This window comes from Callithrix jacchus, chromosome 1 (genome assembly GCF_049354715.1).
Source record: "Callithrix jacchus isolate 240 chromosome 1, calJac240_pri, whole genome shotgun sequence".
NCBI classification, from domain to species: domain Eukaryota; kingdom Metazoa; phylum Chordata; class Mammalia; order Primates; family Cebidae; genus Callithrix; species Callithrix jacchus.
The window spans coordinates 8,269,456-8,296,083 of NC_133502.1; the positions used below are offsets into that span (position 1 = coordinate 8,269,456).

Below are 26,628 nucleotides of genomic sequence, written 5' to 3' on the forward strand. Positions count from 1 at the left end.
AGTGGTTGCCAGGATGTAGGAGTGAGAAGTAGTGGCGCTGTAAAGGGATAGGATGAGAGATTGGGCTCTGGGGAATGGGATATGACTGTTCTGCCTTCTTTTTGGAGTTGGTGGCTACATCAGCATAGACACAGGAGAGAACGTGTAGAACTGTATGCCACATTAAAGGTCAATTTTATTGTATGCTAATTTAAACATGAACTTAATCATCCACTATATACCAAACTTTGCTTGTATTTAATAGTAGCAAAAAGCTTGGAAGATGAGCTGCATGAAAATGCAAAATAAAGGCTGTCTCTGAGGACTTTAAGAGAAGTAGAATCATTATAGGAACACACACACCCTTTTTTCAAAAAGATCATATGAATGAAAGAGCTCTAGAAAACCGTATTACGTTGTGTTTTTATTTCAGAAATTAACATTTCAAAATAAAAGTTTGAATAAAATAACATAAACTAAGGCCAGGTTAAAAATTAAGGCCAATCAAAAAAATAGATTACATAAAATATGTTTAAAATAATCATTGATTACCAAATTATAACTAAGAAAACTCTGGGTCTCTTTCAAGCAAAGTAAACCCTTAAGTAAAGCATGTTCCCCATAAAAATTCTTGAGAGTGACCAAAGTATGATTTAAACATAATTGTTAACCAAACTTACAATGTTATTGTAACGTTATTTGTGGTTCTGAGGAAATTTCTGAGAGTGAAATTCTAGCCTCTGTTTCTTTTGTTTTGTGGTCTTTCAAATACATAACATCCCAGAAGAGAACGTAGGAATTTCTTCTACCTTGTATCAAGGCTCTGGGTGATTTCTTTGGAATCTTCTACAATTGATTCAAATATAATAATTTTAGATTCAAGAGTATGTCTTACTTTATTACCACAGCCTGTTGCAGGATTGATTAAAATTTCTGAAAACAGAAATAAAAAAATTGTGTTATGACCAGAATATATTTTTTAAGAATCAGGAGGCTCTCAATAGAATATTAGAATTGTATACATACAGATGATTGCACTGAAGAGATTTCTACTTAGTCTGTCCTCTGTCTATATCTTGATTTTGCTATTTCCTTGGTCACCTCAAGTATGTGATTCCCTAAATCTATGCTTTTCCACGTCTTCATGCTTTGCACATGCAGATTCCACTGCCTAGAATATTCTTGCCTCATTACTCACCTTCATCGTTTTTACGCTTTCTTCTAGAGGCTATTCAGGAATTACTTCCATTGGTAAACCTGTCTCTACTCCCCAATAAAAGATCAACTACTTCCTCAACCACCCCATCCACGATTTGTCTTCATAGTACATTGAGTTTGCCTTTAATCTTATCCACTTACAGCACCACACAAAATTTTTTTTCTCATCTATTTACATTTTTACTTTTGTTCTCTTGCCAGCAGTAGCTATAGAAATTCAACAAATGCTTGATGAGTAAATGTATAAATGAAACCATGAATGAATGAATTTAGCTTTCTTTGGCTTGAGTCCTTTCATTATTAAACATCTATAAAATACTCTCTACAAATATTTTTTGATTCTATAGTTAATATAGTATTTGAAAATGTGTTACTTACAAAAGCTGGCAGAATAGATGAAATCCCTTCTCACATAAGAGTGTGCAATTGTTTTCAAAACCAGTTTAGCCAACACTGAATAAACTCACACCCACTGTACCTATAACATCTCTGCTCTGATGTTAGCAGAATTTCTAAAAGCAAAGTAAAGTTATTTACAAGTTACGCCACTGAGAATTGAAAATGTTATAACTGGTACATGATTTTGTAAGGAAAAAAAAAAGGTTGAGGTGCCTTTATTTAGAATTAAGTGGAAATAGCTTGACTGATACATAGAAAAAAACATACCCTGCACAAATGAAAAACTTCAACAATCAAGAGAAAGAAAACCTCATACATTTAATGGTTTATCTCATTTTATTATTTTTTACTTGAATTGTGTATTTGAAAATTTATGAAACCATTTTATATATATTGAATGTATCTATTGCTGAAAAGAAAGTCCTCCTTTGAAGATTTAACACAATAAATGAGCAATCATTTGTTAATCCAAATATATACAGAACCACATTAGACAAGTAGGTACAAAAATTTTAATGTTCTCATCAGTGTCCTCAGCATGGGTTCAATAATAATGATCATGGACCAGCATACACAGGAATATTAATATAAGAAAGCCAAAATGTATTATGCATTGTGTATGGTTTTAAGAGTTTCACAGATTTTGTACAATACAGTATTCTCAATAATGGTGAAGTGTGTTGGAATTCACTCGGGGTGGCTGACAAAATATTAGCAAAGTATTGGGGAAAGTTATAGATTAGTCTCAAACGTTTCGGAAAGCCGAAGGTTTTATTGGGGCAGGCGGAAGGCAAAACCTCTCCCTTTGATATTCTGTCTCCTCTTACATTTTCTTATCTTTTTCTTTTTTGCCTAAAGACAGCTGGTCCATTAGGCAAAAGAAGTGGATGACATTGTTTCACATCTGAGGAAACACAAGTACAGAGATGTGAAGTAACTTGCCCAAGGGCACACTGTCAATAGAGAAGCTGCTGTTGATTGTGTGACTCTAGAGTTCAAGTTCTTAAAATCTATGCTGTCTAGATGAGATTAATTCGGTCTTGAAGTTTCATAACTTCGCAGATAATTAGCATGTTAGCTGGAAACCCACTCAAAAGTCGTTCTCTTTACAGGTAATATATTAGTCAAGTCGTAGAAATAAAACAACAATTTAATAAAAATATTGATGTGACTGGAAATAGTGAAGAATTTGACTGTGGTTATGTTGTGATCAAACTGAAAAAGGAATTGAAATCAGGATGGTTTTGAAACATACGATATTAAGCATTCAGTTTATTCATTCATTTCTGCATTTCTCTCTGAAGGACTGGGCATCTCCTCTGCGTGAATCTCTGTTGCAAGTATTGAGGATAGAGTAGTGAACAAGATAGAGAAAAACCCTGTGCTTGGGAAGAGAACATTCTAAAAAGAAGGACAGACCGTAAATATAAATACATAAAATCTGCCTCAGAGTAATAAGCACTCTAAACAAAAAGAAAGTGGCTGAGTAATAGAAGTTTGATATGAAGAATTCCATGGTATCGCCTCTATCATGGTTTATCCCTGCCTCAAAATTATAACCCGGAAACATCAACCTGCTAATCATGTCTTGTACACTTCCTGGTATTTTTAACCCTCCTCCCCCTGTCTTTGCTTTCTGCTCTAATGGGAATTCTTTTCTCCCTATTGCTTTTAATTATCTCTGACCCTTTAAGCATCAGATAAATCTTTTCTTAGGTAAAATACTATATTCCCCGAAAGCTTCTCTCTGGTTGATTCCCTCTGCTGTTGTCTCATTATCTTAGGTTTAACATTACCTCTCAACACACCTATCCCTTTGATAGTCTGTCTGCTCTTATATTTTCTTATCTTTTTCTTAATTTTTCATTACTTTGTTCTTTCAGTGACCATCATACCTCACATAGGGGAGACATTCTACACATATTTTAGGAATGGAAACCAGGTAAAGATGAGACAGAGGTAAAAGAGAGAAATGACATTTAAAATTCTTCCTTCAGAGATGAAAGTTAACAGTATGGTGATATGGCATCCAAGGAAGACAGAAATAACTGACTTCAAGAAAGCTAAATTTCTACAATTTTCCAGCTATTTAAAAGCAAGTAAACAAAGACATACTCACCTTCATCTGGGTTGGGGGAAAATTACTATTTTTTCATTGCTCACTCAACACAGGAGCAATGAGAGATGAGAGAAACTGATAAACGAGCTGTAGACATGAATATTTTTGCTCATTCTGCTAGAAAATATAACAAATACTTAGTAGAAACAGATTCCTGAATGAATACTCTTGAAATAAGCAATCACATTTTACTAACATGTTATAAACTATATACACACTCTATATGTTGTAAGCTTAATATTCCAGATTGTATAAGAGATTTTGAGGCATGTTATCATACAAATAACATAAATAGGGACACCATCCTAATCCAGGGGTTACTTAGAAAACAAGTAATTTTTGAAATATAATTAGCAACGTTTTCTTCTGACAACATATTTTCTTATATACACTGCTTTCACTTTAAAAATTGTTTCTAGATAAACGTAACTTTTTTCCTCTTTTGCTGTTTATTTTTTATTTTAGGAGAAACTGCAGGCATCTTTATGTTTATCCTTTTACTTAGAGGTAACTCAACTTCATCTTTGCCCACTTTCAAGTAAGATTCAAATGAATTAGTTTGAGGGATGTCAAAATGCCCACCAGCCTAATAACTTAACAGCCTCTTAAGATGTTGGTAGGTTGTAATAAAAGACCTATGTGGAAGGGAATGATGGGGAACATGGCAGCAAGGAATTTTGTCTTAATATCCTTTCTTAGAATCATGCTTTCCATACCAAGCTGCATATAAACAACTGGCTTCAGAGAGCTCTCTTGTACTGGATCTTTAGGAAAGTATTATTCATTCAATTGCAATGTTGCCTATTATATATACAATTGACATAAGGCCTCAGGGCATTCAGTCTTCTGTTACTGAATTTATGTAATATGAGCTCTCCTGCTGGGATCAAGACACAATCTGTAGAAACTGGTGTTATGAACCCACCTCTAGGTTACTTTAAATGGAGCCACGTGGCTCTGGCTTGTAGATCTCAGCTCAGCGGTATCAGTGGCTTATGCTGATTTTCCACCTATAGTGGACTATGAGAATTCACTTGTCTTAACTTCAAAGTGAGACGTAAGTAAGGGTAACTAGATTGATAGCGTCTCCATTACCAAATCAGTCAGTCCGTGGCTTCAGCGTTCTTTCTAGGGTATGCAGCCTGTCTGAGCCTCAGTTGACTCCTCTAGGAAATGGAATGAAGTGAGGGAGGATAAGATCGTGCTGTGATGTGTGGGCCTTTCTGAACATTAAAGTAGATCATTCCCATCATTTGAATTCAATGTTAAGATTTTAATTAAAACCTTTGTTAATGTCTAGATTGGTGTCTTATAGAGTCATCTTACAGAGAAATGGATTAATTCATTTCATCTCAAAGTTTAGGGTTTTCTTTGGTTTGATATGTTTAGCTTGGCTTTTAAAATTCTTGAACAGACTTTATTTCTATTCTTAATGTGTATTTCTATTTTAATTATTCTGGCTTTTTCTCCAGTAAATCTGCTGCTTTTAGAATTGATTTCTATCTATTATCTCCCGTAGTTGTGTTGGCTCTCCTTTCATTCTTGGTTCTTCACTTCTGCATTCTGGGAAACTCTCTCAAATTTGTCTTTGACGGCATTGACTGGACTTAGTGTACATTCCAGTAGCGCAAATGTATATTTTAATTATGCTTTTTTCCTATTGTCGTCTTTCTCCAGAGATGTCTTAACAGTCGTACTTGTAATTACTTTATGTTAGTTTTTCATCTGGGGATCTTCTTTACTAATGGATTTGTGCATTTATCTCAGAGGAATAAGCTGTCATTTAACCTACAAATTAAAAATACCAGCTGATTAAACAATGTCTCTGTTGTTCAAGGGCAGATTACTGTGGCCATTTTTGGATGATGTTTTACTTTCTTTGCGCTCTCATACTTTTCACACAAACTCCATGGTTCTCCATGTGTTTTCCCCTTTAACCTTAAGAAATGTAAATTCTTTTGTAAAGTCGTTTTTGTTGCCAGGGCTATAATTTTCTCCTTCTTCTGATACTTAGCTCGTTGACATTTTCTGCTGAGTAAGGGAGAAACTGCAATCATCAACCTGTGTGACTCCTAGACCCTTCCTGACTCCATCATCTCATGCAGCACCTCCCCTGTGATCATTTTACATCTCACTAGGTTCTGCTTGTCATACGGTGAAAGAGAGAGGTGGAGGCTGGAGAAGTGGGCGGCAAATAGTCTCAAAATAGAACATCCCTGTAGTGAAGTTCTGGGTGCCCTGATTTCTACTTGCTTTGTACCTTGGGTATCTGGGCTGGAATCAGTCAGTGAGAAAGAAGTAAAATAGCTCCTGACCTTCTCTAAGACCACCAAGTTTATCCTGTTTTCAATAGTAAAGCATGTATCAATGAGATATTGATGATTTTTGCCAATCTAACCCATTTATCATACAGTTAACTGAATTTTCTCCTGGATTCTGCCCTGGCAACACTTAATCATCGATCCTAGTATTTCTTTTTATTTTGTAGATTGCATGTGTGTGTGTATGTGTGTGTGCCTGTTACAAGTTACCATGCATGTTTTTACTATTTCCAAGTCACTTAAAATACTTTAGTGACAAGTGAGGAGAAGCTACAGAAGGAACAGTTAATACCACTGCCTTTAAAATGAGAATCCCTGAAGCAACAAATAATATTTTAATAACATGTGTGAACGTTTCCATAGATAAAATATATCTTACAATTAAGACAAAAAATAAAATTATCTCTAAGAAATAACTTTACTATAAATATGCTATCACGTGTATCAACACTGTAGGCTTTTTGAGAAAGTTACCAACATAATGATCATCTGAATTGTAGTAATCCAGATGTTGATCTGTTACTCTTTCACCTACTTCTTTATTTTCCCTACAACAGTATCCAGTTAGATCTTCTGTATTTTCAGTGTTCATTTAGAAGAGAAGGGAGGGTTTCACATTATTCATACTTTGGAGATTAATGATATAGTCAATCATCTGAAATTCACATGGATCATTACTGCTTTCACATTAATTTATGCTCAATTAACATGCTTAGAATCAGTTTTCTGTGGACTGCAGCCATTTGGCTTTATAGCTTCTGTCTCTGCAAGGTTCATTTTGTTATGATCATTAGTAATATGAGTAGCTACAGTCTTCCTTCCTGTCATTAAATGTCTACAGGGTTTTGGTTTTGCTCATATATTGAATGGGGCCGGCACATGATGGGATGCTGTGGTAGAGTTCTCAGCTACAAGCCACATTGCTACATCCTGGTAACTGTCTTCTATGCAGATGTGGTACTCAGCCAAGCAGCAGGGTCACAGGTGTACATTTGTGCTGGTGTATTGGAAAGGTCATGCATAGAAAGCCATGTTACATGTGGGCAGACCCATTGTCCGCACTTGAACCTCTATGCTGTTCTCCTAGGAGGAGGGAGGGAATCAGCAGGCCCTATTTTTCTATAGTGAAAATCAGCAAGAACATGATTTTTTCCATATTGAACCTAGAAGTAGCATTTTAGAAACTATGGACAGTGTGCCTAGGGTTCCATTAAACATAGGAGAACATGTAATCCTTTCTTGTCCAATGTTTAGGTGAAAAATGAATTTATAATAATGAAAATTTGGAGTATTATGAGTCAATTCACTTGGACTGCTGCTGTCATAGTTGTGGAACTAAATACACTTCTGTTTCTGAGCATTTCTCCATGTCCTGGTAAAAATCTAAAACTTTCTTTTTAAATTAAGGCATGTAAAACATTTTTCTTTCTCTCTCTCATTCTCTTTCTGTCTTTTTCTTTCTTTCTTTCATTCTTTCTTTCCTTCCTTCCCTTCCTCCTTCCCTCCCTCCCTCCTTGCCTCCCTGCCTCCCTCGCTTCCTTCTTTCTTTCCTTCCTTCCTTCCTTCCTTCCTTCCTTCCTTCCTTCCTTCCTTCCTTCCTTCCTTCCTCCCTCCCTCCCTCCCTCCCTCCCTTCCTCCCTCCCTCCCTCCCTCCCTCCCTTCCTCCCTCCCTCCCTCCCTCCCTTCCTCCCTCTTTCTTTCTCTCTTTCCTCTTCAAACTAAGAGAATTTCAATAAATGGTTTTACAGGTTGGGTATCTCTTATTTGAAATGGTTGGGACAATAGGTATTTCAGACTTCTGGTTTTTTGGGGGGTTGGAATGTGTGTGTATACATAAAGAGATGTCATGAGGATGGGATCCAAGAATAAAGACAAATTTATTTATGTTTTATATGCACCTATACACACAGCCTGAAGGGAATTTTATACCATATTTTTAGTAATTGTGTTCACAAAACAATGTTTTGACTGCATTTTGATGATGGCTAATCACATGAAGTCAGTTTGAAATTTTCTACTTGTGACTTCACGTTGGCCCTCAAAAGTTTCAGATTTTGAGCATTTTGAACTTTAGCTTTTCATATTAAAGCTGTTCAACTTGTCTTAAAAGAAATGGCCTTTGAATGTAGATCAACTAGGAATTCAGTAATGTATTAAGAAAAATCAGTATAAAGAAAGGGAGTAAGGCTATAAAACAAACAAAAACAACCAACCTAGAAGTGGTATGATTCTTGCTGAAGGTTCTTCTTGTCCCCCCGACCCACCCAGGTCACACTGATTTATCACCTGTCAGTGTGTGCTCCGCTGTAAAACACACTGTTCTAATAGACATTTCTCTCAAATTCACTGTTACTCTTTTCATGTCAGGGATAAAAATTCCAAGCTAGAAGACTAAGAATTGAGAAATATACTATGGTGATTTCAACAGCAAAATTACCTGGTGTGCTGTTCTAGAGAATGCCGAATATTTATTAGAAAGAGCCTAGAGAAATTTAGAAGTCCTTGTATCAGGCCCTGTGGTCAAGCCCAGAAAATCTGATGCAAAGAAACAATACAAAGAACTACCACTTTTTCCATGCTTACTTGGGCCCAAGCCATTGTTGTATGTGCTTTATCTTATCCTCTTAAACATACGGCATGGGCGCTATATTACATATTCATAGATGTGTAACTGCAGGCACAGATAGACAAATACCATGCTTGGGATGACAAAGGTGAGTGGCAAGCAAAGATTCGGGCCTCCATCTGCCCAATCCAGAGCCTGCTCATTCACCACAGTGCTATGTGGCCTTCAAGAGAAGGAGCCTAATGCTTTGTGAGGGGCAGAATGTCTAAGCTCAGTTCTGGAATCCTTTGAATAAACTAGGACAGAATTACCTAGTGGGTCAGACAAAGAATCCACAAGACCCATGCAACCTTCTCCAGTAAAGGAACTCTTGGTTCTGACCAAGAGTTCTGTTGTGACAAAGCATGACTCTTCTTTGTGACAGCACCCTGAAAAAGAAAGGCTCTACTAACCACATATTTCAAGCACCCCCAATGACTATCATGACTCCTTCATTCCTCATGATGGGCAGACTCTGCAGAAATGCAGGGAGACAACAGAACATATTTCTTGAAAAATTAGTAAGCAAAAATGGTGAGGGTTAGAGAAAACTGAAGAACCTGGAGGATAAGTATATAAAATAAAATCAAAATAGTAGTCAACATAAAGCCAGTAAAGAGAATAAAAAAAAAATGATATCTTTGCAGAAAAGTGATGAGAATTTATTTTAATTCATTAAAACTCATAACATATATTAAGTGCTTTTTCTGTTTCAGGCACCACTAGGCTTAGTACTAAGAATAAGTAAATGAACATGTAATCCTTACACCCAAAGAATTTATAACCAAATAATTGATACACAGAAGTATAACTGACTATACCAAGAGAGGAGTAGCATTTTTTTTTTTTTTTTTGAGAATCCAAGGAAGAAAGTAAAAATACCTGGAAGATTAAAGATAGTATGTACCTTAATGTGTTTCTTTCATCTAGGTCCAGAGATTTTTGGGTTTTATCCAGGATTAAACATGAAACTTTACATGAGATTGGCATGAAGTTCTGGACTGAATTAGATGCTTGAGAAGGTGGCATTTTTGTCTGACCTACGTACATATAACTGAGAATACAGCATAGAATTTTACTTGCTTGTTTTTTCAAGCAATAGATACTTTAAATGTCCTCATAATGTGAACATAAATTTCTAAAACAGTTAAAAGTACTAATTTATTTAACATGAATTAAATCAATAAACCTGGTCAATAACACACAGTGTATTATTTTATTTACCACCAAAAATTGAAATCCTGGTTTATCAATGACACAGGCCTTAAGACAATTATTTTTTTGCATTCAATATTGAGGGAAGCATAATTCACAACACTACCCTCAAACCCAGAAGACTGTAATTAAGTTATTATAAAAACATGAAAATAAAGTAAAAAAAATTTAATTAAAAAATTTAACTTGAAATACTGTCAGTAACTACCAATTGTTCACATTTATTCTCATGAATGTAAATATCAGACAAGAAGCACTTATAGCCTGAAAGTAGCATTAGACTTTTTCTAATGTGATATTATTATGAAATTGTATATTCTGTATTTTCATAAAACTATCAACTTCATGCCAAGACCTAGCTGTTAGCTTATAGGTACTTGAGAGCCTTGCTTGGTATTCAACTGCACAATATGGGTTACTGAAGCTCACATACTGGTGTCATTTTGTTAGGTTCAGCTAATTTTTTCTAATTTTCAATGTATATTATAATTTTTAAAAATATGCACTGAGCATTGTAGGGAAACATACGGAGGTCAACACAAATAATAATAATATAGTCCAGATAGCAACAGTTAACATATTGGAAATGTGAAAATTAACGTTGGCATAAAATATACAAGTACATATTGTTGTTTGCCTATTAAACTAAATATTTTTATCTGTGAAGTTAAATTTAAAAAATACAAGTTCGGCTGGGCGTGGTGGCTCATGCATATAATGCCAGCACTTTGGGAGGCCGAGGCGGGTGGATCACGAGGTCAAGAGATCAAGACCATCCTGGTCAACATGGTGAAACCCCATCTCTACTAAAAATACAAAAATTAGCTGGGCATGGCGGTGTGCGCCTGTAATCCCAGCTACTAAAAAGGCTGAGGCAGGAGAATTGCCTGAACCCAGGAGGCAGAGGTTGCGGTGGGCCGAGATTGTGCCATTGCACTCCAGCCTGGGTAAGAAGAGCGAAACTCCATCTCGTGGAAAAAAAAATTCAAGTTTGTAGTCATGCTAATGCACTTGATATTTTATGGATAAAACTTCCTCCTGCTACAGTCAAAATGGCTAAAACAAATTCCTTTATCAGTAAATATTTTTGGAAGATGAAGAGATAATTTTTGAAAATTTGAGGAAAGAAGTATTAGGACACATTATTCAGTGTGGAAAGTTTTCTGTAAAGCTGGTAAATAAAACATATGTTTCTAATACATCTCAAATTAAAATATTTGCTAAATTCTGTTTTAAAATATTGAAATGCATATACAAAATTTTTTTCTGAGCAATAAAGGAAGTATAGCAGAGAAATTATGTTTTTTAAAAAATAAATGTCTTTGGTAAAAACAATGGGAGGGATACCATGGGGTGAAATGCTGAATATAGATGAAGGGGGAATGGAGCAGCAAACCGCCTGGTTATGTATGCACCTATGCAACAACCCTGCATGACCTGCACATGTACCCCAGAACCTAAAGTAAAATTTTTAAAAATGTCTCTGGTAAAAACAATGTTTTATGGAAAATAATACAAATTAATCACTGATGAAAATTAGAGAGATTGTGCAAGAATGAATCTCTTCTATAACAACATTTTTTTTTCATAGCTAAGCTGCTTGGTTTAATTTTTTAGCACTTGAAAAAAAATGTACAGTAGTTTGAACACTCAGTCTTTGCAAAGCTCTACTGAGGTCAAAGATTTCTTTCTTTCTTTCTTTCTTTTTTTTTTTTTTTTTTTTTTTTTTGAGACGGAGTTTTGCTCCTGTTACCCAGGCTGGAGTGCAATGGTGCGATCTCGGCTCACCGCAACCTCCGCCTCCTGGGTTCAGGCAATTCTCCTGCCTCAGCCTTCCAAGTAGCTGGGATTACAGGCACCCGCCACTGTGCTCAGCTAATTTTTTGTATTTTTAGTAGAGACAGGGTTTCACCATGTTGACCAGGATGGTCTCGATCTCTTGACCTTGTGATCCACCCACCTCAGCCTCCCAAAGTGCTGGGATTACAGGCGTGAGCCACCACGCCCGGCCCAAAGATTTCATTCATATGTACAAAATTAGTTTGCAAATTGTTTTGGCAGTTTCATCTTAGTAACCCATTTTATCTTATTGCCATTGTCCCAACCACTGAAAAAGTTTACAATAATTTATAGAAATGTTTTCAACGTGCTTAAGAATAGTGATTGTTCTCTGGGATATATACAGATGGCCTATACAATGTATGTACAGGTGGTATGCACTATCGCACAAGTTTCATTGCTGGAATATGGCTTTCTAGGGAAAGTGCATATTTGGCCCGAGGTGGCAATACTGTCTAGAAATTCAAGGGTACAGATACCAGGTAACCACGTCCAAAGCTGAAGTAGAATGTGGACAAGAATATTTACAAAAGTAATATAAAAACGGTCAAGTACACAAGCTTGATACACACAAAGGTATCTTGATGTTCTTCCAGACGAGAGGAAGAAAGAGACTTCAGCTGATGGCTCGGTTACCATTCTGACGGGGTTATTACGGGTTTAGACCTCAAAGGTCTAAATCGTCTCAGAAGTCAAGCTAGATCATCATCTGTGCTTACAACTGATATTGCTGGGTACGTTTGTCCAACAGAAGCACTGCGTCTACTGATGTCCGTGGGGAGGTCCTCCTCAGTGGTTTTCAAGTACATGGGATTGTCAAAGTTCATGCTTTTCATATTCTTGCGTTGCCAATTCCGCCATATCAAGTAGCCACCTACTGCTGCCGTCACTAAGAGCAAGAGAGGAAGAATGGCCCATGCAGCAGAAGTTCCTTCTGGGGGAACACTGACCTCTGATACTGCTGTGGTCACATTGATCCTTTGGCAGTCTTGGCTGTTTTCCTCTAGATTGTACGCATTGGGACAGGAACAGGTGTATTTTGGAGAGTGATCGTTAAGCTGTGGTGCTGGCAGGCATAGGTCTTCACATCCTCCACTCTCCATGTCTTCTTCACACCGATTTTTACCTGATGGCTGTCCAAGTTCATGATAGACAATGATGTCTTGGGCATCATTAAGATTGTTGACTAGAGTGGCCAGCTCTGATCCAGTGAATTTACTGGCTCCATAGGCTGCTTCATTTTCCCCGTCTATTCAGTAGACACGATCCTCAAATATTATTAGTGCAAGAGGATGAGCTAGGAACTCCAGAGACTTTAGGACTATCCTAAGATCTGGGCCATTCAAGTCCACACTGGATAACGTGTGCAACTTAGAATCAAGCCAATAGAGGCGGCTTTTTGTAAGGTCTAGTGTAATTCCGTTAGGCCACCAGCAGATGTCTGTCAAATCCATTAAGTCCTGCTTTTTCTATTTTAGCTGGTTCACCCCAGTCTGATCAGTGAACAAAGCCAGAGAGTGTATCCACAGCTATGCAGGCAGGCACTCCCAAGTCAGAGTTAAACAGGAACTTCCTCTTGGTTCCATCTAGAATAGCTGCTGAAATAGTCTTAGAAGCCACATCAGTCCAGTAGATGGTCTTGTACACCCAATCAACAGCAGTGGCTATAGGATTATAGATACTGTCGATCATTTCAACATGTCTACCTAGCTTGTCATCAATTGAGGCACTGAAGATGGCCTTTTGGCTTACAGTTTCTGAGCAGCAATTTCAGCATGGAGAGCCATAGTGTTTCTTAGCTGTTCAACTAGTTGGATATATTCTTTCCTCTTTGCCTACTGCCAAGAACCTCCTCAAGGAGGTGGATAACCTCTACAACATCAAGATGCTGTGACTTCCCAAGGCGCTGCATGAGATGAGCTGGCTCAACTACTTTGCCCTTGGAGGAAACAAGCAGGCCCTGGAAGAGGCAGCAACAGCTGACCTGGATATCACCGAAACAAACAAACTAACAGCAGAAGCTATTCAGACATCCCTGAAATCGGCCAAAACATGAAAGGTAATACAACTAGACAAAATGATAGTAGAAAAGAAGAAGAAACAAATAAACATAAGAATCTTCAAACTGCAAGAGTCAAAAGGTGTCCTCCATCCAAGAAGAGAACTCAGTCCGTACAAGGAAAAGGCAAAAGGAAAAGGTCAAGCTGTGCTAACACTGTTACCCCAGCGTGGGCTGATTGAAGGCGTCCATGGTGAAACCAACTCCAGGCCTGACACCCAGGTTTGACTCGAGGGTCTTCAAGACCCCGGCCTGCACACTCCGGCAGCAGGAGAGCGGATTTCCTACATCTCAGGGAATGGCAGCCCTCTTGCAGGCAGCAATGAGATCTTCCTCACTGTGCTAGTGGGCAGCAGAGAGAGCCTGCGATTATTGGCCAGTGACTTGCAGGGGCACAGTATGGCTCAGCTGGATCCAGAGGCCCTGAGAAACACTAAGAAGCTCTCCAACCATCTCACCCAAATCTGCAGCAGCATACGGACCCACAAATGGAAGCCGAAGTTGACAGGATGGACTTTTAATGGGCACCTCTGGGACCCTGAAGAGACTTCTTCCCTTCAGGCTTATTGTTTGAGTGTGAAGTTCTAGAGCAAGGGCCCATGTTGCTCTGGGGAAATTCAGGAATTCAGTCATGATCTTCCAACACCAGTTAGGTAGAGCTGTGCTGTTCAGCCCCCCATTTCAGCCTACCCCAGCCATTGCTTGCTGGCTCCATACCATGGAAGCTTCTGGTCAGTCTCCCAGCTGAATCCTCCCTGCCCTCTGAGCTGCTCCTTCTGCCTCCTGTAACTTGGCATCCTCTTCACCCTGCCCTCCCTCCAGTTGTGGAGGCACAGAAGAACCCTGTGTTCTCAGGAAGACTGCCTTTACCACCTCTACCCAGAGAACCTCTGCATCTGGCATCTCTGCTCTCTATGCTTGAGACTGGGATGTTTAGGCTCAGTTAAATGAGCTCTGGGCCATGAGAGGACAGGTACAGAAAGGTGGGGGAGCTGTACAGATCAGCAGAACAGGACATTTGGCAGCAGTGACCTCAGCAGGGAACATGCCCGTCTCCCCTCCTGCACTCATCACACCTCCCCCTCCCAGCCCTCCTCTTCCTCCTCCTCATCTTCCTCCTATGGGAGGTGCTAAATGGGACTTTGGGGTCTTTCACCTGCTGTGCCCAGTAGTTCTTTGGAAACCTGCTTGTGGAACAGTGTTTTATGTTTATCCCTGTTTACTGGAGACCAAATACTGGTTTGGAGACAACTTCCATGTCTTGCTCTTCAACCTGCCCAGTTAGTGGGAATTTGGATAAGGTAATTGTAGGGCTTAGATTCTGGGGGTTGTATGTGATTGTCCACAGAATAACTGTCTCTAAGCTGTCCGTGGTCCAGTGGTCAGCTTGGAAACAGTTATTCTATGGTCACTTCAGTCACTTCAGAGAGCACTTCTCTCTTATGGAGCTCATGGGCGCAGGGGCGGGTGTGACTTGGTTGGTGGTCTCATTCCATGTGTGCCTGTGGCTGGGGCATGGGCTTTGTTAAACGGAGTCAGAAGTGAGGTCCTCATGCTCCAGCCAGCCTCTCTGCCCTGGAGAATCATGCACTGTGTTCTAAGAATTTGAGAACTAGAGTCCTCACCCCCAGGCTTAAGGACACACGGCTTTCTCATGTAGGGATCTTTGTGGTAGTTACTATTTTGCAAGAAGACCATTTTGGTGAAGTCCTGTTCAAGTTGTATTCTTTTAAGTTCTTTTATTCTCCTTTCCGTGAGATTTTTGTATGTATAGTTCTTCTGAGTAATGGTATCTCTAAACTGATTGTTCTAGTCAGAGCTGGTACCTGCTTTCAATAAATTCTGGTTTTGTGAAAAAAAATTATTGGCAAATGATTGTGGCAAGAATGTGAAGCCAGAAAATTCAGAAAAGTGATATGGTATGTTATTGATGCAGTTCATTTAATTAAAACAAGACTTCCTTGAAAATTGTAAAAGACCTTTACTATTTACAAACTAATAGTTTGTAATCATGCTCAGAATTTTAATGAAAATTTGTTGTACTCAGATATTTGTTGTTTGTCTTCTGGAACTCGTGGTGCTAAATTCAAAGATAAGTCACACTTTTTTTTTTTTTAAACAACAGCAACAAACAAGTATTCCAAATTTGCTGACATTTTCTGGGTGGACAGTAGGTTCTCAGTCATATGCTACTTAGCTTAACATTTTACAACATAGATACTTTATCCTTTTATAGCAAAAATACTATTTGATTGATATTTGACAAAGACCTCCTTTTGATATGTAACTTGTACAAAGTAAATATAATTTTTAAATGAGTATTTAGAAACATTTCATCAATTATTTGAGTATTTGATTTTGTAATTAAAATCAAGGCCCATTTGTCAATACACCATTTTCCCAATCTTCATGTTTCAAATATGTGGAAGCAAACTTTTTTTTTTTTTTTGAGACGGAGTTTCGCTCTTGTTACCCAGGCTGGAGTGCAATGGCGTGATCTCGGCTCACCGCAACCTCCGCCTCCTGGTTTCAGGCAATTCTCCTGCCTCAGCCTCCTGAGTAGCTGGGATTACAGGCACACGCCACCATGCCCAGCTAATTTTTTGTATTTTTAGTAGAGACGGGGTTTTACCATGTTGACCAGGATGGTCTCAATCTCTTGACCCTGTGATCCACCTGCCTTGGCCTCCCGAAGTGCTGGGATTACAGGCTTGAGCCACCGTGCCTAGCCAGAAGCAAACTTTTAATAATTATTTTAGAAGCAAAATTTCTAGGTCTTCCAAAAAAGTGTTTTGGTGAATTTTAAACTGTTGAACATAGCAAATGTAAGACAATTAAATTAGTTTGAAAAAAATGACATTAAAGAACATGGAAATCAGCCAGCCACATTTCAACAAAAGCTTTTGTATCATAGTATGGATATTTACTCATTATAGTTAACAAATTAATTCTTTCATTTGAATTAATATTTTACAAGGCAGCTGTGTCAATTACATCACACAAGTTGTTTGTTTCCTATGCATGTAAAAGTGGTGTTTAGATTAGACTGTAGTCCATTATGTGTGCAGTGGCATGATGTCTAATAACGTGTGTATGTACCTTAATTTAAAAAATAATTGTCAGAAATTGCTGACAATCATCGGAGCCTTCAGCAAGTTGTAATCTTTTTGCCGGTAGTGGGTCTTGCCTCAATGTTGATAGCTATTGACTGATCAGAGTGGTGGTTGATACAAATTGAGGTTGCTGTAACAATTTATTTATTTATGTATTTATTTATTTATTTTTTGAGACGGAGTTTTGCTCTTGTTACCCAAGCTAGAGTGCAATGGCGCGATCTTGGCTCACCGCAACCTCCGCCCCCTGGGTTCAGGCAATTCTCCTGCCTCAGCCTCCTGAGTAGCTGGGATTACAGGCACGCGCCACCATGCCCAGCTAATTTTTTGTAATTTTAGTAGAAACGAGGTTTCACCATGTTGACCAGAATGGTCTCGATCTCTTGACCTCGTGATCCACCCGCCTCGGCCTCCCAAAGTGCTGGGATTACAGGCTTGAGCCACCGCATCCGGCTCACAATTTATTAAAAGGAGGCAGTGATACAGTTTGCCACATCAATTGATGCTTTCTTTCATGAAAGATTTCTCTGTAGCATGACCATCATTAATGGTCACTTCATTTTAAAATGTGAAGGTTTGCAAGCTAAATACAAGGTCCAGAAGCAAATCTAGGCAAGAATTAATTTTAACACAAGATTTGGAGATGCATAGGGATGAGTAACAATTGAAAACCTCTTAAGGTCTTCTTGATTTAAATTAATGGGTTTCTCAGTATTTTGAAAAATAAAGAAAGGTTGAGTGGGTCTTACCAAGAAAAACAAGATCTTGCATTCAATTTTGTGTCATCTTAAATTCAAATGATTATTAAAGCAGTTATGACTGAAAGGCCGTAGCATCGCATGAAGCAGTTATGACCAAGAGGCCGTAGCATCGCATGAAGCAGTTATGACCGAAAGGCCGTAGCAATGCATGACACATTACTGTGATTGATTCTGCACAGTCTCAGTGGCCCTTACATTGATTTTCCTCAATCATCTCATAACGGATGATTTCTGTTCGGCCCACTACTTGCTTATTATTTATGAATTTCTGCTTTTATTGCTACCATCATTTGTTTAATGGAATCTACACAGTGGAAAGATTTTGCTCTGTTTATCATAGTACTCTGAATTGTAAATAATGGATTCAGAGAAGAAAAATGTCACATGTTTCAAGTGAGCATATGAACTGCCTCATTTGAAGATACCATCTAATACGGTGAAGAAACTGGGAGATTCAAAATGAATCAGAAGTAGATTTGTGTGTGTGTGTGTGTGTGTGTGTGTGTGTGTGTGAGAGAGAGAGAGAGAGAGAGAGAGAGACAATAATCAGAAAAGCTTAGAAGATACTATGGATGACAGTAATGAGTGAGAAGAGGAAACTGGCATAAATATAAGGGGAGAAATTTAAATGTTTCTAATATATCTACATGGTTGAAATCCTAACAGATAATCCACCTTGAATATTAATATTTAATTGCTCTAAAGGGACTACTGCAAAAGATAAGGGCAGTTTCTCTCAGGGCAGACAGTCGTTTGATGCAGTCTTCTCTCTTCTCTCAAAATAACTAGCAAAGGAAAAGTGGAGGGAGCTCACTTCTGGCACTAGCTGATGGTGATCTTACCCATGAGAGCCAGTCCTGCCAGAAATGTACTCCGATCCCAGCATTGACAGCTTTGTACTCCTCTGTATTTCAACTCTTCCTTACCAATCTGTTTCTTAGTCACTGTGTTTACTGTTCTTTCCAGTGCGAATCACTGAAAGTCTCTTTACTACCTTCATGCTCTGTCAGTTATCATTGCAACTTCTGTAATAGAATCTACAACTTCTCGGTGTTCACTACCCCTTGATTACATAAACATGCTCAAGTTTATGTCATCGAGTTATGTAATCTCCTGTCTTAAATGTTACTGCAGAAAACAGAAAACCTTCCTTGACTTCATGCTCCCCATTTTATAATAGTCATTCATTTGTTCCTTTATTCAACAAACTTTGTTTTGCAAACCTATTGTGGTCCAGGCATTGTTCCACAGTATGGAATTATAGACTCACAGAACAATCAACATGCAGATATGCAAGGAAATGGAAGGTAATTAAGAATGATAAGAAAAATAAAAGATAATACATGTTAACAGGCCAATTGGGTTATCGGTGAATGAGATATATGCTAAGAAAATAGTGCTGTCATAATCTAGGGTCAGAGTGTTCCTGGCACTCACTAGCTCCATAGATAGTGTCATGACCCTCAAATCCAAAAGGAGTTTTGACATGTTTGAAAAACAGAAATAAGTCCACTGTGGGTGAAAGAAGTTTGTAATGGGGGACATGAGACATGTCAGAGGACAGCAGGAGCCAGATCACACGGGACCTTGTAAAGTAGGATCCTGTGGGGTATGGAGTGTTGCTTTTATTTAAAGTATAAATGGGAAGACATAGGAGGATTTTAAAGAGGAAAGTGTCAGATGACCTAATGAGGCCTTGTAGCCATTACTTTGGATGTTTTGGGGGGATGGAGACAAAGGAAAGCATAGAAACAGGAAAACCAAGTAGAAGACCTCAGAGGTTTTAGGAGACTAGAGATAAAATTGCTGTGTTTCTATTATTAAAGTAAATGTAGACAAGTGTAAGGTTTCAAATGTGTTTTTGATTTAAAATTACCATTTTGAAGAGGTAGGTACTAAATATAATGGAAATCTAAAGTAACTCTTAAGTAACTGGGTACATATTAATAACTATGCTTGTGACTGAGATGCCAAAGTATGGGTGAGGAACTAATGTAAGGAAGGATCAAGAGATGTGTTCACGCTTGTTAAATGTAAGGCAATTCGTTATAGAATCCTGGAATTTGAGGAAATACTCAAGTCTGGACTTAGAAATTCAGAGTAAATATTTAAACTGAAAGATCCCAAAATATATGAGAATCTGTAGAAAAAAAAGAAAACCATCAACAGGGAAAGAGATCCCAAAGCAGAGCTCTGGGACCTATCACATTTATACGACTTATCGCATTTATAGAGGAGGAAAGGAAAGCAGTGTGAGAAAAATGGAGACGTGGTATCATAGAAGAGGAGAGGATGTTTAATAGGCAAAACTGTCAATCAAGTTGGATCCTGCGGAGAGGACGAGTAAAATGGGGTGTAACGTGTGGCTAATGTATTTGGAAAATTGAAAGTCGCTGGTGTCTTTGAGAAGAATAAAATCATTCCAGTAATGGATAGGTTATGTCAGGTGGAGTGAGTACAAGAAAACTGGGAAGGAAGAAGGAGGTGGAGATGATGATTACAGCTCTTTTATTAAATTTTGCTGCAAAGGAAACAGCTTAGTTTATAAAGCTGCTATCTCGATATCATTATTGTCAATAGAACTTAGTGCAGTCACTTCTACGAAGACACTTTTGAATGGCCTCTAAATGCATTACTTTCATGAGCTTAAATACTAAAGTTTTTAAAATTTTGATTTATGAGGTTTAGTTTAGTTTCTATAACATAGAGAAAATTCTTAATTTCAAGCTACAAGTAGATAAGAAAAATATTGGTTAAAGAAAATATTTAAGGGTGATTTAATTGTGATATAAAAGTGATTTTACCCTGAATTTAGGGAAAATGGTTAAACTATCATTAGGTGGTTAACCACTGCTATTTCAAAATGTTGATTCAATAATAATTTTAAGTATAAAAACTGAATCTGTATTCATTGTCACTGTAATGTGAAACTCAGAAAAAATGAGTTAATTTGAAGTATCTTTTTATCCCAAAAATGTTAACCTCTAGAGAATTGAAACCTAAAGTGATATCCAATGAAGGCTGTCTCTGTGCTCAGTGGTGCCAATTTTGAGCTTCTGCAAAAACTATAAAATATTGTACATTTTAGTATGGAAATGCTGTACAAACCTGCCACCTGCTACTGCTTTTACTGATTTTCTTAATTTTTCCAAGAATTATTAACATTTGGCTGCATTTTTATAAACTTTCAAAGGTTTGTAAAACTTTTAGCCATGCAGGTCCTTTTGACTAATGTAAGTCATTGCCAATTGGAATAAAAATTGGCTTAGCTTATAGAGTTCTTTTATCAAAGGAGCCATGTAGAACCCTATGATAAGTCAATTTTTATGATGGTCCTTCTAGAATTTTAACTACAGAGTTTTCTTTCTTTATTATGGGATACAATTTACATTGATGTCTAGTATCTCTGTCTCTAAATGATAAGGTATGTATTAGAATTAAGCATTTCAGGACCTATCAAAATTTAAATGATTTATATAAATACTGTTTTTCTTGATGAAGTGATACATTAAAATCTTAACCCACCGTCTTTAATAAATGCTTAATAGATGTTCTAAGGAAAGGAACTTTTGGACTGCAACATGAATTTTAAATTTAATTTAATAAGGTAAGTATATGTAGTAAGTGTTCTTTAAGCAGAAGCAGTTTAAAAATTGAGTTCTTTTTTAGTAGTGCCTTAAATATGTCACTAAAATAATTCTTTCTTAATAGGGTACCCATATTTTATAAAATAGGGTTAGATTATTTTCTTGAAAGAAATAGGCACTTTTTAATGATCATAAAGCTTACCACTCATGCTTTTTGCATGATAAGAACTGTGAAAACCTAATGAAGTAAATTGTAGTTTAAGTGCGATGTACCGAATTATTACTGCATCACTGTCAACCCATTTTACATTGGAAAAGAAGATGCTAATTATGCTCTGCCAATTATATGTACATGCCTTCTTTAAGATAGAACATTTAAGAATGAGTCTTGCTTTTTAGAATACTTCATAAAAAGCAAGAGTGCAAAATAATGGGTTGTTAATTGAAAAGATATAATGCAGATTGAGATATTTTAACAAACAGTTAAAATTTGGCCTTCCTGCCCAATATGTTAAAATTTTCAGTGCAAGGGGTCTCAAATCGATAATTTATATGGATTCAATATGACAATTAGGATGAGTCTTAAAGACATTGAATCTATGAAAATAAAACCATTCACCTTAAGATTTATTGAAGATTTTATTTTGTTTGTTCAAAGTAAACAAATGAACTCTAATACCATACACAAAATAATAGATATTATGGAATATTATTTAGGGTCTTAAACATACTATTTTTACATATCAAATCTCAAATAACTGAAGAATTAATGATTCAGTCAGCAACCAACATAATGAAATAAGCTACAAAGACACCTTAAAGAATAGTAACTGTCTCTAGGTGGCACAATATAATATAGGAATGTAACCAGCTGGCAAGTAACCTGCTGTTTAGCTGCTCTGCCCACTCCAGCCTCCAGAATTCTGATCACAGTTCTCAGCTGATTTAACTAATTTAAATATTATTCCTAAGCTATATAAGAAAACACATTAACTTAGAATTTTACAAGGACAACAAAAAGAATTGTTAAGAAACATTATGATCACACCGTAGAACTAGTCATATTAAGCATTAAAATCTACAAGGCATTATAAATATGGCTGGGCATGGTGGCTCTCACCTGTAATCACAGCACTTTGGGAGGCCAAGGCAGGAGGATCACTTGAGCTCATGAGTTCAAGATCAACCTGGGCAACATGGCAGAACCCCGTCTTTACTGTAAATTGAAAAATTCAGGCTGTGTGCGGTGACTCACGCCTGTAATCCCAGCACTTTGGGAGGCCAAGGCGGGTGGATCAAGAGGTCAAGAGATCAAGACCATCCTGGTCAACGTGGTGAAACCCCGTCTCTACTAAAAATACAAAAAATTAGCTGGGCATGGTGGCGCGTGCCTGTAATCCCAGCTACTCAGGAGGCTGAGGCAGGAGAATTGCCTGAACCCAGGAGGCGGAGGTTGCGGTGAGCCGAGATCGCACCATCACACTCCAGCCTGGGTAACAAGAGTGAAACTCCGTCTCAAAAAAAAAAAAAAATTTAGCCCGGCATGGTGGTGTCCACCTGTAATTCCAGCTACTCTGAGGTCTGAGGTGGGAGGATCACTTGAGTCCAGGAGATGGTTACCGTGAGCACTCATTGTGCCACTGCACTCTAGCCTGGGTGGCAGAGCAAGACCCTATCTAAAAAACAAAAACAAAAAAGAACAAAACAATAATATGCAGCATTGTCCTAAGCATCATATCAAATTTTTCATTACTAGAGAATGCATAGAACACTTACACATTTTAGACAGGAGGTGAGTTATTATATAATAAAACACAATGAAATTTTAGGAGCTTCCATGTTAAAAAGTGGTACTATTTTGCTCACGCATTAATTCAATTTAGGGCATTTGGATTAGGGTCAAGGTGGAGGGGATGGTTTTGCTTGCTCTATGTATTCACAGACACATCTAGTGTCACTGCCATTCACCCAGTAATACCTGAGAGTTCCCCACTGTATTTTGTGAATTCAGCCAGTGGAGTAAGAAAACTAGAAAACATGAAGAATGGCATTGAAGTTTTTTTGTTTTGTTTTGTTTTTATTTTTCCAGCTCAGAAAGTAGAATACATACATCCAGCTAATTATATTGGTTAGAACTCCCTCCTGTGGCCTCAAACAAGTATAGAGGAGCCTGGGAAATGCAGTCTAGTTGTGTACCAGAGGAAAAGGGCTTGATAAGCCCACGGCATTATCTCTAACAGTCAAAGTTTCTAGTTTAAGTAATGTATTTGGGTTGAGTTCTTTATTTTTCCTATGTCAACACCATTTTCACACCCTCATGTGTGAATAAATGCCTTCCACCATATTTTCTTAAGATCTCACACATCTGCATATTTCTGTATGTCTCTCGTATTGCTACCTTATTTCAGAGTCTTACCCTTTCTAATTGAGATTGATAAATCATCATATAAAAGATGATCTTCCCCTGAATGTTTTCCATATAGATTCCCAAGTGATCTTTTAAAAAGCACGCATGATCCTGTCACTTTCTGCTTACATCCTTCAACGGTTATCTTCCTCTATAGCGAGAGCCCAAATACCAAGCAGGTAATATAAAGACCTAAATCCTTAGCACAATATGGCAGAAATGGAAGTTTCTAATATCAAGGCTTTCATTCTGGTTGTAGAATCTTTCTTGTTGTACCACATCTTAGATGTTGAAACTTGGCAGATTTTTCCTGAAGCCAAAGCCTATATTCTTTTCCTACTGTGACAGGTGATAAGTTCCCGTGAGCCATCCATAATCTCACGGATCTCAAGGAATCATACCCATGTGATAAAAGATTAATATTTAGTAAGAACATTGTTACAATGGAGAACTGGGCTACCTAAAACTAAATAATGCATGCTTTGATATTGAATAAATCACTAGGTTTAAGATATATTACCTTTACTGCATTGCTACAATGAATATATACATTTAAAATATAAATAGAGATATAAAAATGTTTGTTTCATTGTATACAATCCAGTAAAAATAATACACTAAATATATACACATATGTGTGTATATATTCATAAAAAGAGATATATATTTATAAAGATACATATGTATATATGCATCTTTTTATATATAAAGATACATACAGTGTATGTCTGTATAATAATTACAGACACAAGACTAGACCTTGTGATCACCTTCTTCAGATCTTGCCAGAAATGAGTGCCCCATACCACAAGCTCTGCCTTGCTTCCATTGAAGAACCATTCCTCAAGCTCTTCTGCTCCTATTCCAGGTAATGCTAGAATTCCATTGCCTCGTTTGACAAGGAAGACTGTCATTCTGTGAGTACTGATGTCCACTCACAGTGATCAGGGCAGGTGTCGCCTCCCTGGCATCCTGAGGGAAGGATGCACTGCCACTTTTATATTATGTTTTGTCATGAATTATGTTGTCCTAAGGGTAGGAATGATATGGTTATCATTTCACACAGTCCAACTGAGATCTGCTTGACATTTTTCATTTTAAAGTAATCAGATTTGGACATTGGATAGTATAGTGTCATTAAGTTACCTGATAACTCTTGTACCTCCCCAGATGCACTTTAGATAATTTTATACGGTTGCTTCTTTTTCTCACCCTGAGGCTGCCTCTAATTAAAGGCAGGTGGCTCATCCCCTATATCCATATATCCAGCCTGCAAATAAAAATGTATCACTGACTTCTGAAGCAAAGAGGAAGTTTCTATTATCCAATTTCCTAAGTCCTCATTTTATTTCTCAGAAGTAACACAAATGACCCTTTCTTTTGGGGAAACCCAGTCCACAGGCTGTAGTTTAGCTCTTTGACCTCAGTAAGACAACCATACACATAACTCCAACATTCATTCATTAATTCAATATATATAGTATACCAACCATGAAATAGACATTGATGATTATTACAGTCATGAAAACAAACTGTCACTTATTTTCTAAGAGGAGTAGATGACCGTAAATAAAAATATTTCGTGTAATAGATTTGGATGAAAGACAAAAGATGATGCAAGTGGCTTCTAATTTATGGAACAGTCAAAATAGTGTAATAACCAAATGCAGGTTACTCAATCCCAAAGAAATAGAAAACGCCGTATGTGACACCAAATAGGATTGCTGCAAGCTGGAACCAATTCTTTTCATCACTTACCAGAGGATCCCCAAGAAGACTTCAGTCTAATCCCTTTCCTCTTCATTCTATAATCTCTAAATCTGGCTTATTCAGGGATTTGTAAAATTACGGTTATACAGCATGAACTACATGAAGATTCAGTTATCTTCACTGGGGTTTCAGATCCAAATTTCTCCATTGCTTATTTATATTTTCAAGAGTGATTATTTAATATTCTTGTTTCACTTTCCTTTAGGACCCAAGAAACGAATTTACTTGTAAAACGCGGCATCTTTTGCAAAATGGAAGAGCATATAACAAACAGCATTTTAAACGATCAAAACGGTGTGGGTTTAGGTAGATCCTAAGTGGCAGTTCTATTAAGCTGACATTTTCCTTTCCTGAACCACTTTTCTCTGGAAAGTACTAGCATAATCTTTTCTATACGACAGTCTCATTTTATGACAAATTACAGAATAGTAATTACTCCTTTTTTGAAAAAATATATTCTTCATTATAAATGCAATTTTAAAAAGTTGGCTCATTTCTTCTTGATATTTAGTATATAATGGGAATTTATTTTCAATTTTATTACAGAATCTAATGGAAAAAAATTCAATATGCAAATAATTACCTTAACAGTACTTTTTAAATAAAATATGTATGATGAAAATACATGTAAATATTTAAAGTTATTTCCACCTTTACTTTATCTTACCACATGTTCTCATACCATAGCTTTGTAACTTCATCTTTTTAAAGGTATCAATCATATCTTGATAAATCGTGAAATGTCCCTTTAATTCTCTTTTCCTAAATCTTCTTTCTTCATTAACATTACCATCAGAGCATTTCTTTACATTAATTCAGTTATTTATAATGGGAATGTTTATTTACTTTTACTATTATTGTGTCTAAACATTCTATTGAAAAAAGAAGCTAACAGATTATGCTGAAGCCAGCGTAATATGGCTTAGAGTATTAAACGTAAGTTTTTTTTAGGTAAGAGTGAGTTTTGGAACCTAAAACAGATATCTCCTCAGCCCCACGTCTTGGCTTAACATACGTTCAGCAGACATTCCAGTCCCATAGAGTTAAATAGAGGGTGAATGTGTGTTTGAAAAGATCTCATTGGTGGGCTTCCATCAGATGAACTACATTCTGGTATGAAAGCCATTGCTTTATGAGAGCTAAAGGATTAGACAGAGAAACGTAGAATTAAAGGAAATTCATGATGGGGGGGTCAACTTTTTTATTTCTTTATTTTTATTATAGGAACCACATCTT

The 26,628-nt window shown here is 37.2% G+C and overlaps 1 protein-coding gene and 2 pseudogenes across 4 annotated transcripts in view; 2 read left to right on the forward strand and 1 right to left on the reverse strand.

Moving 5' to 3' along the window:
• GPC5 (glypican 5) overlaps positions 1-26,628 on the forward strand; it is a 1,444,351-nt gene that overhangs the window by 1,082,718 nt on the left and 335,005 nt on the right. The gene's annotated exons all lie outside the window — the stretch shown is intronic.
• On the reverse strand, positions 12,388-13,530 carry LOC144576882 (very low-density lipoprotein receptor pseudogene; annotated as a pseudogene).
• Positions 13,567-25,976, forward strand: LOC128929013 (borealin pseudogene; annotated as a pseudogene). Its single transcript, XR_008474850.2, has one exon. The product of XR_008474850.2 is annotated as a borealin pseudogene (transcript).